Source organism: Magnolia sinica, chromosome 17 (assembly GCF_029962835.1).
Source record: "Magnolia sinica isolate HGM2019 chromosome 17, MsV1, whole genome shotgun sequence".
NCBI classification, from domain to species: domain Eukaryota; kingdom Viridiplantae; phylum Streptophyta; class Magnoliopsida; order Magnoliales; family Magnoliaceae; genus Magnolia; species Magnolia sinica.
The window spans coordinates 7,801,052-7,814,424 of record NC_080589.1 but is presented as its reverse complement, the minus strand read 5'-3'; positions in this window follow the sequence as shown (position 1 = coordinate 7,814,424).

The following is a 13,373-nucleotide window of genomic DNA, read 5'->3' as shown; positions in this document are numbered from 1 at the left end:
CTTCCGCTGGAAAGCCAACAATGGGGAAAGATTGAAACATCCCAAACACTCTAACTAGTTCAGGTCAACCTGAACCAACTGACCCATCCCAAGTTCAGTATAGGTTAGGTCGGGTAGTTAAGGTTCTCAATTTGGGTGGGTCTACTTGACAAGAGTTTAAAAATAAAATCTTGAGTTCAAGAATCTATTGTGATAAAGTCCTATAATGCAAGTCGGCATGTGTAAAAATAAAAGATAGATAGTTTGGGTTGAAAAATGCAAACTACTTTTATTTAGTTTGGGTTGAAAAATGCAAACTAATAATGTTGGGTGGGACCGCATGTGTAAAAATAAAAGATGAACTTCTCAAATAATATTTGGGTTGAAAAATGCAAACTTATTTGAATTCAGGTTGAGTTAGAGTTGAGGAAATACAAGTTGGGTTAGAGCCGACGGCCAATAATGAAGTGTATTTAGGTTGGGTTGGGTTGGGTTGGGTTAGGTTGGATCCAATATTGAGAGGATTGCAAGTTAGTTTTGAGTTCAGCGGCTCAGCTGGAAATTTGGGTTGAGCTAGGTTCTAGAATAGGTCTTAGGTTGGGTTGGGCTAACCCTCACCCTCGACCTGACCCAACTCACCCAAGTTGCACCCCTAGTTTTTAACTTCTTTTTGGGTGACACTTAGAGCGGTACATGAACCGCGTTAGCTTGGTTAACTCACTCGACTCGGTTCGAAAAAGCTTGATTCAACTCAGTTTGCAACTGAGTTCGAGCCGAGTTGAGCTGATTTTTGGAGCTCGAAAAAATTTCGAGCTGAGTTCGAGCTCGAGTTAACTCGGATTAAACCTTATCTCAATTAGAACTCGGATCGAACTAGTTTGGCGACTTGGTTATTTTGATATTGATGAAATGACTCAACAAAGTATTGTTTCAAGTGGATACATTCTTCATGGGATCAGCCCGTGACAAGGAAGGTATGGATATGAAACAAATCACTATATATATATATATATTACATGATATTAAAAGCGTACTTCATTTGTTTGAGAAAATGTTGCACAGGCTCGAATTAGTCCAAGCTGTTAACTAAACCAAGCCGAGCTGGCCAGCCAGGCTCAAGGGCCGAACTGGGCTGAGTTCGAGCTAGGGTCAGCCAGTGGCCGAGTCGAGTTGAGCTGGTTCGACTTGTGTATAGCTCTAGTGACACTACCGTTGGAGGGTTAGGATTCTTCACACTTTGCTACACGGGCTTTTAACACCGGGGCCAATAGCATCAACTGTTTTGATTGCTGAAAAGTGGCCCCACTTACATTGTGCGTTATATATTTACGGTTATCCTGCACATCAGGGGAAATTATTTTATCAGGTTGCAAAAGGGCTGGACTGCTCCCAGCCCGACCCAAATTGAGCCCGCTTTCGGCTGGGTTTGACCTAGGGCTGTCAATGGGCCTGTCCAAGGTCCATCCATGCATGGTCGGCATAGTAAATCCCGGCCCCGAGCCTGGCCTCGGTGCATGGCAGGCCAAAACAAACAGTTACTAATTGGGCCCATGATGATTATGGACGGTCTGATCTGAGTCTACCGTAAGCCTGAATTTCGCAGGCCACTTATTTTTGGACGGAGATTGCCTACTACGAGTCGCTATTGGTCGGTGCTATGTCAGCCCAACCATTATATATATGTTTTATCAACGCGGTTCATCAATTTTTCATCATTTTATGGCATAAGCCCTAAATTGAGGTAAGCCTATGTCTCCAGTAGAGCACACGATAGGAAACAGTGATGATTGAATGCTCACCTTTAAAAATTTATTAGGGACCACAAAAGCTTTGGATCAAGCTGATATTTCTACTTTCCATCCATGTCTCTGTGACTTTAATCAATGGGTTGGATGGCAAATACACTTTACAGTGGGCTTTAGAAAGTTTTTTATGATGGACATTCAATCATTCGAATTGCTTTGCTTTGCTTTGCTTTTTTTGTTTCGCACGCACTCACGCTACAGTGGGATTTCACCATAATAGGTTTAGTCACTGAAATCTATTACCACGTGTTGAAACTCTTGTGAGTCTACCACCAAAACATGAGTAAAATGATCTAAATAAATAGATAGATCAAATAGATAAAACACATACATCAAGATGGGGCCCATAGACTCTACTGGTAACGTCAGTAAGCAACCCACCTCGCTTACTTTCCGCGAGATATGGGCTGTTCATTAGATGGGCCCATCATGCATGATATATGACAAAGATGCCCTTGCAACCCCATATGACTGGCCGGGTCAAGCTGAGAGACTCTATAAACAGCCGAGCCCAGCTTGTTATTAAACGGGCTTAACTTTAGGCCGGGTCTGGCACTCGGGCCTAGTATTACTGTGGGGCCCACCTTGATGAATTTATTCTATATCCACACCGATGATTGATCCGTTTTGGCAGATCATTTAGGGCAGGAGCCCAAAAATGAAGCAGATGTAGCTCTTTGGTGGACCTTACCATAGGAAAAAAAAATGGTGATTGACCATTAACAACTTATAGTAGTCCACAAAAGTTTTGGATGAAGTTGATATTTGTTTTTTTTATTTATCCAAGTTTATGTGACCTTTTCAACGGGTTGGATGGTAAATAAATATTATGGAAATGTTACGATGGGCCTTAGGAAGTTTTTAATGGTGGGACATTCAATCAGCACTGTTTCGTGTAGTATGCTCCACCAGAGATTTGGATGTACTTCATTTTTTGGCTTATGCCCTAAAATGATCCAGCAAAACAGGATGGACGATGTGGATACAGAATACATCCATCAAGGTGGGCCCCATGGTAAGGGCCGCACCGTCTTGGGTGAGGCCAAGGCCGCACCTAATCTGCTCCCTTCAAACAAATTTGTTAGAATTTTCAAATTTTTTTGAAAACTCAAAATTTAAAATTTCTAATTATAAGGATCTATGTTCACGTATTGTCAAGTTTCTAAAGAAAAAAACTAAAACCAACGGCTAGGATTTACCCAATTTAAATTCCATCCAATAAATTGCTCTTTTGCCCATCCAGTATTCCAACCTAAGGAATTCTCTTCAGATCCATCCCAGATGAAGGATAGGTAAAAGCCCACATGCCAGCCCTTGAAGGAGGGCCGAAGGAGATGCACATTGTCCACAAGGTGGACCCCACATGTGATGGAATAAAGAGAGAGTTTGGTGGATGAGGTGCTACAAACCAAACATCACAAGAATCATACGCAATCGTTGTTGTGACCTAAGTAATCAACGGATTAGATTATTGATTGGACCTATTTTGTGTGAACAATCTTGATCGTCCATATTAAAAGCCATCAATCAATGTTTAATACTTGTTGGATTGGTACCATGCTTGAATTAGATTGAATTAGTCTGTGCAAGTGGACCAATATGCAAGCATCTCATCTTTAAAATCCCCTCATAAAAGTTCTTCAATTAGGGCTTATCATGGGTATGTGCTTTGAGGCAAAGGCAACATGTTTTGGGAATATGGGGTGGCTTAGGATAGGTTGTGGTCTAACCCCATTGATTTTATGATAACTAGGTAACTATAATAGCTCATTGGGAAGCAATTTTTCATTGAGTGGTGGGTCCTGAATTTTTCATAGAACCAATCTAGAATGGGCCAGTGCTTTCAAGGGCCATTATCTGGTGGAGGACTAGTTAGTCTCTTATTTTCTTTTTGAGAACTGACCACCTACAAGTGCTTGCATCGCCATTTATGGTAGAGTGCTTTTCTAGCCACAAGATGTATTAAGATAATTATGTTTGTATCTCTATCTTTGGTGTATTTATTTTTTTAATCAGAAGGTGAGAGCACGCTGCCTAAAATTTATTAAATAAAATAGAGAAAGTACAAAATGAAGAGATTATCAAACCATAAATCACTCAGGGGGCGTTTGGATCATAAGTTGCTTAAGATAAGCTACTTATTCCACAAGTAACTTATCTTAGTTTCTACTTATTAAGAAGATAAGTATGTTTTGCAAACAATGCTTTTCCTCTCTTTAGTCACTCCCGGCGTCTCTCTTCAACAACTTATGAGAAGTGCAAAAGCTTAAAAAGTTAACCGAAGTAATTATGTACTTTTAAGTTTTAAAAAAAGTTATTTATAACTAATCATAAACCAAATTTATCTGAAATAAGTCACTTACCTACTGCTGTAAGTAGAAAAAGTAAAATATTTGGTGGTATCCAAATGGGCCCTTAGCAAGTCAATAGACCAAAATACAAGGAAGATCAACACCTTCGCAAGAGAAAGCTAACTTCAATTCACGTGGAAGAAAATGATTCTTTGAAAACACATAAGCATTAGAAACATCTTAGGCATGATTGGCTAGGGAATCGGCCATCAAGTTCCCTTCTCAGAAAATATAAGTCACATGGACAGTTATACCCAATGCCACATATATAATACTTCCTAAGGAGCTTGACTTGGACTAAGCCAAAAATAAACTAAGCTTTCCACAACTATCTCATTCTAATTGTCTTTGTAAAGATTTTGTAAACATCCAAGAAGACTCGAAACTCAGCATGGATTTCCTTGAGATGCACCATCGGCATTTTATTTTTCTTAAATTCTCTAACACACATACACACACCCCACACACTCACACCGTAGTGGAATTTCACCACATATGGGTACTTGAACCCTTGACCAGGTGTTGAAACTCCTAAGAGTCTACCACCGGAGCAAGAGTAAGGACCCCATTGACATTTATCTTAATGTTTCGTGTAGCTAAAAAGCCATGTATTTTAAATAGCAGTGCAGGTGGTTGTAGGTGATCGGTCCTCCTTACTCTTTTGGTGAGCATTTTGCACCATCTAACAATATAGACTAACGAAAAGGGTTTTTTGTGATTTTATTTATATGATTTGGAAATGAAAGTAATTGTTCATATTTATATTCCTTTATCTTTTTCATTTTTTACGAATGTAAAATAAGAATTTTTGTTCTCTCTAGAGTAACATAATGCTTTTCATGGGTTGAAACTCGGGCAGGGTGAGTTGGGCTGGTGCTCAACTCTAGCCTAACCCAAAGTTCCTATACCTCAGAAAACCTAACCCAACCTAACCTCGGGTTGGGAATTCTCAACCCAATCCTAACCCAAGCGGGCTCAGTTAGGTTGGTCGAGTGGATACATGTTAATATTTTCATCATTACATTAGTCATTATATTTCAATACACTGTAACGCCCTGAAAATCGGGGGTCGTGCATATATACATGTAGTTATTTATCGTAAAGAACTTCATTTTTTCTAAACAAACATGTTAAAATATAGGACAACTATTCCTTTAAAAGTCATGTTGTGTCCGGCGTATCTTGTTAGTTTAAGTTATCAGAAATGACGTGAACCAATGAGACCCAATGGCATTGGAATTTCATGTGCCTTCAACACAGATGATCCACACTCAATTATAATTTATAAGTGACTTATATATCGATTGGGTTGGGTTTGGTTCGAGCACCCCAAGTCTCACCCAAGCTTTATTGGATTGGTGTTTGTATAGCTCAAGTTTAAAACCGAACCCAATACATCCTACCCCAGCCCAACCCAATGCCGGGTAGGTCAGGTTGAACCCACCCAACTTTCAGCCCTTCCATTCCTTTATTTTATTAACAAAAACATTCAATTCCCACCATGAAAATCACTCGTCTCTAAAATCAAGTTGATACGCTCAATAGGTGGGCCACACCTGTTTGTTGGAGTTAGACTAACGGTTCTCTTTCCCAAGACGTGGTCAATCTGATGAATGGGGTAGTCTGATTTGTCTGGATGAGAGAAATGATCAGATACAATTGATTGTATTATAAGCTATAGAATGATCGTTTTTCCCTGTCGGCATGTCATGTTTGAGGAATATCCAATCCGTTCAAAAGGTGGGCTGCTCCATGATTATCATCTTATATGTAAACTAGGCCAATCCACTCGTTGGGTAGGCCCCACCAGTATACTAAATTAAACCAGTGGTTGTACATTGATTTTGAAGTTGTGTCTTGCTCGATGAGTGGATCGGATTGGTTTCGTGCCGAGTGCTCATAATGGTGTGGTCTACCATTTTCAAGGATAGGATATTCTACACCTGTGACATATGGCAGTAATGGTACAAGAAAATTATACAGTGATAACGAAAGGGTTGTCAATGGGTCAGGTTGGCCCGTTGGGTTTTCGGGCCTGATCCATCTTAAGTTGGAGTTAGACTGGAGTATCAAACCCATAGGTCGAGCTCAAGATTAAAATTCCAGCCTACTTCTCGGTTAGGGCCTGTTTGGATGCCTGTAAGTTGGGTAAGAGGAAAGTGACTTACAGGTGGTGTTTGGGAGAGAAAATTCACATGTAAGTCACTTACAGGCAAATCTACCAAAAAATTATAGGAAGATGGGGTGAGAAGTCACTTCCCTGTAAGTGACTTTCACGTGTAAGTGAAGCATCCAAACAAGCCTTTAGGTTAGATTTGGACTAATGTGTCTCTCTCCAGCATAAGAAACACTTAGGGGTCAAGGATTTGGGGGGATTTCAAATCCTTTAGCACCATAAAATAATTGGAGGTTTCAAATCCCCTTAAAAAGGGGATTTGAAATCCAATATGAAAGATTGGATTACATCTAAAATCCTTCCAAGAATTGCATGTGTAACATGCATGTTATTGGGCTATTAATTTATTGGGCACATGGCCCACTAACTATATCCCAAAACAATCATATTATCAATTGCATCACTATAATTATTTTAATACGATGATCTATGTTGTCCAAACATTGTTCATGTAAATTAACGATTAAAAATCATTGTTAGTCACTTGGATGTGATCTTATGCTTGTGGCTCATCCGAGACTTAAAAATTTTATTATTACGAAGCAAAGTATATATTTCGACAGGCTTATTATAATCATTGTGTCAAACATTACATACGTATACTAATTAAAGGTATTAAAATTAATTTAGTAACTAAATTTACACCCTTAAATATATTATACATAGCTACTTTTGAATTACTGGTGATTCGAAATTCAGGATGACAAACACAACAAAAGGATTTCAAGTCTAAGGGGTTCCGAATCCACGGGTTCCAAGGCCACTCTCCCAAACAGCCCTTAAGCTTGGGCTTTGTATAAACATTTTGGGCCGGATTGGGCCTGAACTATGTCGACCCGTCATGAGCCCAGACAAAGTCGGGCCTATGTTGAACATTGCGTGCTTATGTGGAGCTTGCCCGGGCCCTACCCGGCACGTTAACATAGCTTGGATTAATTACTGCTCACATGCGATTAGGAACCTTTGACTTTTGGGGTACCTGCCTTCTCATGCTATAAATCAAAGCTAAATGCACTCAACTCACACGTGCAATAAAGGAATACATGTGCAAGATCAGGGCCACCCACCCACCGTTTAGTTACCACACCTTAAAAAAATAATGTTGATATTGTCACTCAATGGGCCCATGTGTACAAATTAAATAAACTGTGGTAAGAAATCAACCAACGGTGCAAATTCAATGTACCCATGTGGCCCAACAGATGAGAAGATCTGAGACATGGGATCTGTACCGTGAGGTCACCTGATGAGTGGTTCTGATCTTCCACTCGTGTTTTAGTTACTGCGTGTGAAGCGTACTTTGAAGTTAGCATACTGCATACCTCCTTGTTGGGTGAGTATTGAGTAGCGTACAGCGTACTCGTACCAGACCTTTGGTACCATTTGATCCTCGGTCCCAGGATGCATACATTAGTGTACTCGGTTTTCAGTTAGTACACTGGGGCTACTGATCTAGTCATCCAGACCATTGTTTTCTGTTGTGACCCACTGCATCCAAAATGGTTATCTTATCGTGTACATCTGTCTCTTGCAAATAGATGGTTACGATGAGATTGTAATTAAAGGTCCACCGTCCAAAGAAAAAGAGGTCCATGAATGGATAGGATCTTCCAATTAAGGAGATGTTTGGGATATGATCAATTCGCAAAAGGTTCCATCAAAGCAACGGCCTTGATCACTAAACCATGGGCTCCACTTGTGTGAAATGGAACCCGAGTATGTTGTGTACATCCGCGGCCGGGAATCATTTGATCGATTACGAGTCAACCGAGTCATGTGCTACTCACGTGCCGGATAATAAGGGGACAGGTTTGCCCACGTGGATCGGACAGTTTCCTCCCTTGCAGAATAAGCTTATCCAACAACCACATGTGTGCTGCTCACCATCATTTAAGAACACATCCAGTCCGTTCATAAGGTGTGCTAATTCAAATACATCCCGTATCCAGAAAATCAGACTGATTGAAAACACTGGTGGGTCACACCCAGGAAGAGTTGGGATGGAAACGCTCACCGTTGAAAATTTTCAGATTGTGTTTGGGGCTATGATATTTTGTATATGCCATCCAATCCATTCATAAGATGTGACCCACCGTAATAGATGGATATCTGAAACTACAGGCCATTCTAATAGTGGTCCCATGCACGTATCTGTCAAACGTCCTGAAGTAACGTATCCCGACGGATTTTCACACGTGCATTTTATTATGGTTTGGGGAGTTATTTGATAGTGAGGCGGAGTGAGATGATTCATACTCGGGCGCTCATAAACTTTGCACGAGGAGCACATCAAATCAAACTAAACCGTCCAATCATGCGTCCTCATGTAGACGGATCATCTGCAAAAGATTAAATTGATTGAATGATCCTAGCCTCTTATTAGTGGACCTTGGTTTGTTCAAATCAGACCATTAACTACTTTTCTTTTCATCCATCCAATTACCGTTAATTGGAAGAGTATCATAACTAATACCCTTTTAAGACCTAAATTCCTCATATATTAGATCTAATGTAAATGGGAGAAAGCTTATTGTTGAGAGAGCTAACACGCTCTCATTGAGCATGAGTTGGAGAGAGAGTGTGTGAGTGAGGGAGAGTGCATGAGAGAGGTTTTCTCATCTTCATTCATCTCCACGCCACATAATTTTCCAACAATGAACATGTGCATGTTGATGTCCTACCCATACTCTCCCACCATCCAGGAAAGATCAGGGAAAGATATCTTTCTTTGGAGGAGCGACATCAACAAATTGAGAACTTTCTATCTGTGATCTTATTGTATTGAGGCATAATTTAGACAGTTCATCACAAGTTTAAATGTTTAATTGGACATATCAAATTATTATATATGGAAGATATTATTGTTTATATATATTTTGGTGCATTTATATTGACCAACAAAATACTGCCATGTGTTGGTACTATGCACTAAATGATAGATAAAATCTTACTCGTATACTAAGGATATCTTTTCCCCACATCCATTGGAAGCGTGTTACTTGTCAAAGCAAAATGACAGAAAACGTACTATGATAAATGATAGATAGTCCTAACACAAGTGACACATGTGGTCGAGGTAACATGCTTAACAAGTCTATAAAGATCCAGTGAGATAATGATCTTATCACAAATTTAGACATACTCAGCAAAGCTGTCTCACACAATCCTGCCAAAATGAGAGATTTTCTAAAAAAATGATCGATGCTCTCATGGCGATTACAAAGGTTCGAGAAGAGTAAATCTCTTAGAGCAGATAGAAACCAAAGACACCGAAATGAATTTAGGTCCAATGAAACAGATCCAGTAAAATTCGTAAATCTTTGTAGCCACATTGGTAAGAGATTTGGAAATTTTTTCTGATCCACAGAGATCTCTTTAGCCATGTTATGATGATTAAAAAATAATTGTATCGTAATTATCAAGGATCTTGGATCAACAAAGAAACCCAATGAAAGTTTTACCACCTTTCAAAGCTATAAAAGTAACAATTAATAAAGAGCTCGAAACACATGCTAAGCACAATCAATTTACGCAGCCCAATGCTACTTATCTTAATTTCTAGTTCCTTTACTTCTATTCAGCCATGTTACTGAGCATTCAGAGTTTGGGTAACTTTATATTAATATTGTCTAATACCATCGCTGCAGTACACATAGGAGTAATATAAATATCCATGACCTACCATAATCGGATTCTCGATTAAACGACCCTAACTTGGAAGATCACACCTCGGTCACATCCTACTGATCAATCTACCTTGATTGTTTGTCCACACAGATAATTATAAATATTTATCTTTTGCTTATTTGTTTATCTGTTAATCATACTGTCTTAAATACATATGAACAACCTTTTTAGTCTTTGTTTTAAATCTTTTAATCAATTATTGTTCTGGTTAGAAATAAAAAGGTTATTGTCAGTAGTTAAAAAAAAATTCCTTAATGCAAGGCAAAACGAAACAATTAGGAAAGACTAACTCAAACTCTTCTAAAATCTCTTAATCACTGTAACCATTAGTGGCTGAGAAGGTGGCCAATCCCTTGGATTTAGTCTATCTTAACACAAGGGACAGCTATGTTCAATCAAACTCAAGTTGAATATAACTTTGGCATGCCCACACTATTCTAATTGTGTGTGTTAATTGAATATACGTTTTCATTAACACTAACATAGCTTCATGTTTGATTTTATTGTGCAACACTTAAGCTAAAAGATGTATTTTTGAAAACCGTTTAAATTCTACTACAATTTTGGTAAAAATCCAACAATGCTCTCATTTCTTTAATTCTTTGAAAATGATATTTTTTGAGTAATAAAATAAAATAAAATTTTAATATTTTTCAAGAAATGAAAGAAAAATGAAATCCATAAAAAAATAACAAAAACATCAATCTCATGAAAATAACTTTTCCTCAATTTATACTTCAACAAAATCAAATAAGCCCTATATAAATATATATACTTTCAAAATTTAAATTTATTTGTTAATTTGCAATAAATAAATTTATTTTGGCCAGATTTTCTAGAACAAAAATAAAACCTCAAAATTTGAGCCCTCCTAGATTTTTTCGGGCAAGAAATTGCCGAGAATGAGATTTGTCATCCAAGGACTTGGCACACTTGGCAGATATGATGGTTCATGCGCATGACTCAGAAATTAGAGTATTCTGCATACACATAACTCAAATTAGACGGTCCAGATTGTTAGATCCACTTTTGATGGACCATATATAATCCAAAAAACCAGATTGATTGAAAGATCCGAACCTCTGATCATTAGCCATCTACTTGTTAAATTAGACCTTTGACCATTTTTCATCTTAACCACTCGTTAATTAGACTTTCCCTCATCCATTGTGGTGGGACTCTCTATTTGGACGATTGAATTTAAGTAAAGATATATGCCACCTCTACGATTTCTCTGTAGTTGCATATGAACTATCACTGTCTCCAGAGTACGAATTTTGTTTTCTCCTCCATGCATTCATTAGTCTCAACGTGATTGGACGTTTTCCAATTAAGGAGGGACACTGAATTGGACGGTCCCCGGTGCCTCGTCCTTATAAGGTGAATCACGTGCCCTTGAAAAATTCAAAGCGCACATTTTTCTCATGGCATCGAAAAAATGTTAAATATCGTGTGACACGGACGCGGATTAGCTACTGACAGGTTGAGCAGCCAGACTCGCTGCTGAAGTGAAGTCAACAAGTTCTATGGGCCCACCATGATGTATGTGGTGTATCTACGTCATCCATCAATTTGGAGAGATCATTTTCGAGCATGAGCCAAAGAATGAGGTAGATCTAAATCTAAAGTGGACCCCGCTACAGAAAACAGTGGAGACAGTGACGCTCACCATCAAACTTTCCTAAGGTCCACCTGATGTTTATTTGAGATCCAACCTGTTAATAAGTTAACACAGACATTAAAGAAGGGAAAACACAAATATCATCTTGATCGTGAAAGTTTTTAATGGTGAGTGTTACTCTATCCACTATCTTCTGTGGTGGGGTCCACTTGAGCTTTGGATATGACTCATTATTTGGTTCATCCCCTAAAATGATCTCTCCGAATGGATGGACGGTGTGGATATAAAATATACATCATGGTGAGACCTACAGAACTTGATGACGTCACTTTATAGTAGCCAGTCTGTCTCGCTACTTAACCTTTCAGCGTCCGTGTGACACTGCACCCGAGCGTCGGTGCGCACTTTTATTTTCCACTATCCAGTAATAGCTTCTGGAATCTTCATGGACCTTACAAAATGGGCATTACTTGCATTATGAAATGCTGACGGCTGACAACCGTCTTTTGATTGTGGACGACCGTGAGCACCGACTTTTCACGGGCCATGGGCGCATTGAAGGCTGTGAAAAATAATTGATTATTTTATCTATTTTTCTGAAAATTTGCATGGGCTTCGGTGTGCCTCAGGAACACCAGGAGTTTGAGGGTGCATGTATCTTGTTGGCACGCGTGATTGCACACATGCGAAGTCGACAGGAATCCCGTTTGTCCAATCAATGAAAATTTAATGTTTTCCACTTGGTCTTATCTTCCAGTCGTTGTCAACGGGGGTATGCAGGAGCAGGCGCGGTGGGGCCCACCTCAATTTATATGTTTTATATATAAGTTGTGTATGCATTTTGCCATGATTATTGTATGGCATTAGCCAAAAAATGAAGCTGCAAATCCAACGGTCAAGTGGACTACACCACAAGCAACAGTATTTTGCCGTGATTATTTTATGGCAATAGCTAAAAAATGAAGCAGATTCAAAGCACAAGTGGACCATACCCCCATGGTGATATTTACAATCCTATCTGTTCATAAGGCCACATAGATTGTGTTGAACAGGCCACATAGATTGTGAGCTTGATCCAAGACTTTTGTAGCTCCTGAGAAGTTTTCAACAGGTGGGCGTTCAATCATCACTGTTTTCCTGTAGCGTAGTTCCCTTGAGCTTTGAATCTAGTTCATTTTTAAGTTCATCCGCTAAAATGAGCAGAAAATTGGATGAATGACGGGGATAAAAGACATACATCATGGTGGGTTTCAGAGAAATGGCAGGGTCACCAAGCAATCCGCTTCCTTGCATGGCTACATGGGGTAAGGATTTTGTGGGGCCCACCATGATTTATGTATTTTATCTGGGGTAAGGATTTTGTGGGGCCCACAATGATTTATGTATTTTATCTTGGATAAGGATTTTGTGGGTCCTGCCATGATTTATGTATTTTATCTGCAGGGTCCATCCATTTTATCAGGTAATTTTTGAGGCATGATTTCAAAATTGATGAAGCAGGTCCAATGCTCAAGTAACCCATGCTAGAAGAAACAAGGGGGATTGATTGTCTACCGTTGAGAACTTCTCAAAGCTAATATGGTATTGAATCAAGCTGACATTTGTTGTTTTCCCTTTCCAAGCTTATGTGACTTTATGAATAGGTAGGATGATAAATAAAAGATTTCAATGGTAAACATCATTATCCCTGTTGTTTCCTATGGTGTGGTCCACTTGAGCATTGAATGTACTTCAATTTTGGGCTTACGATCTAA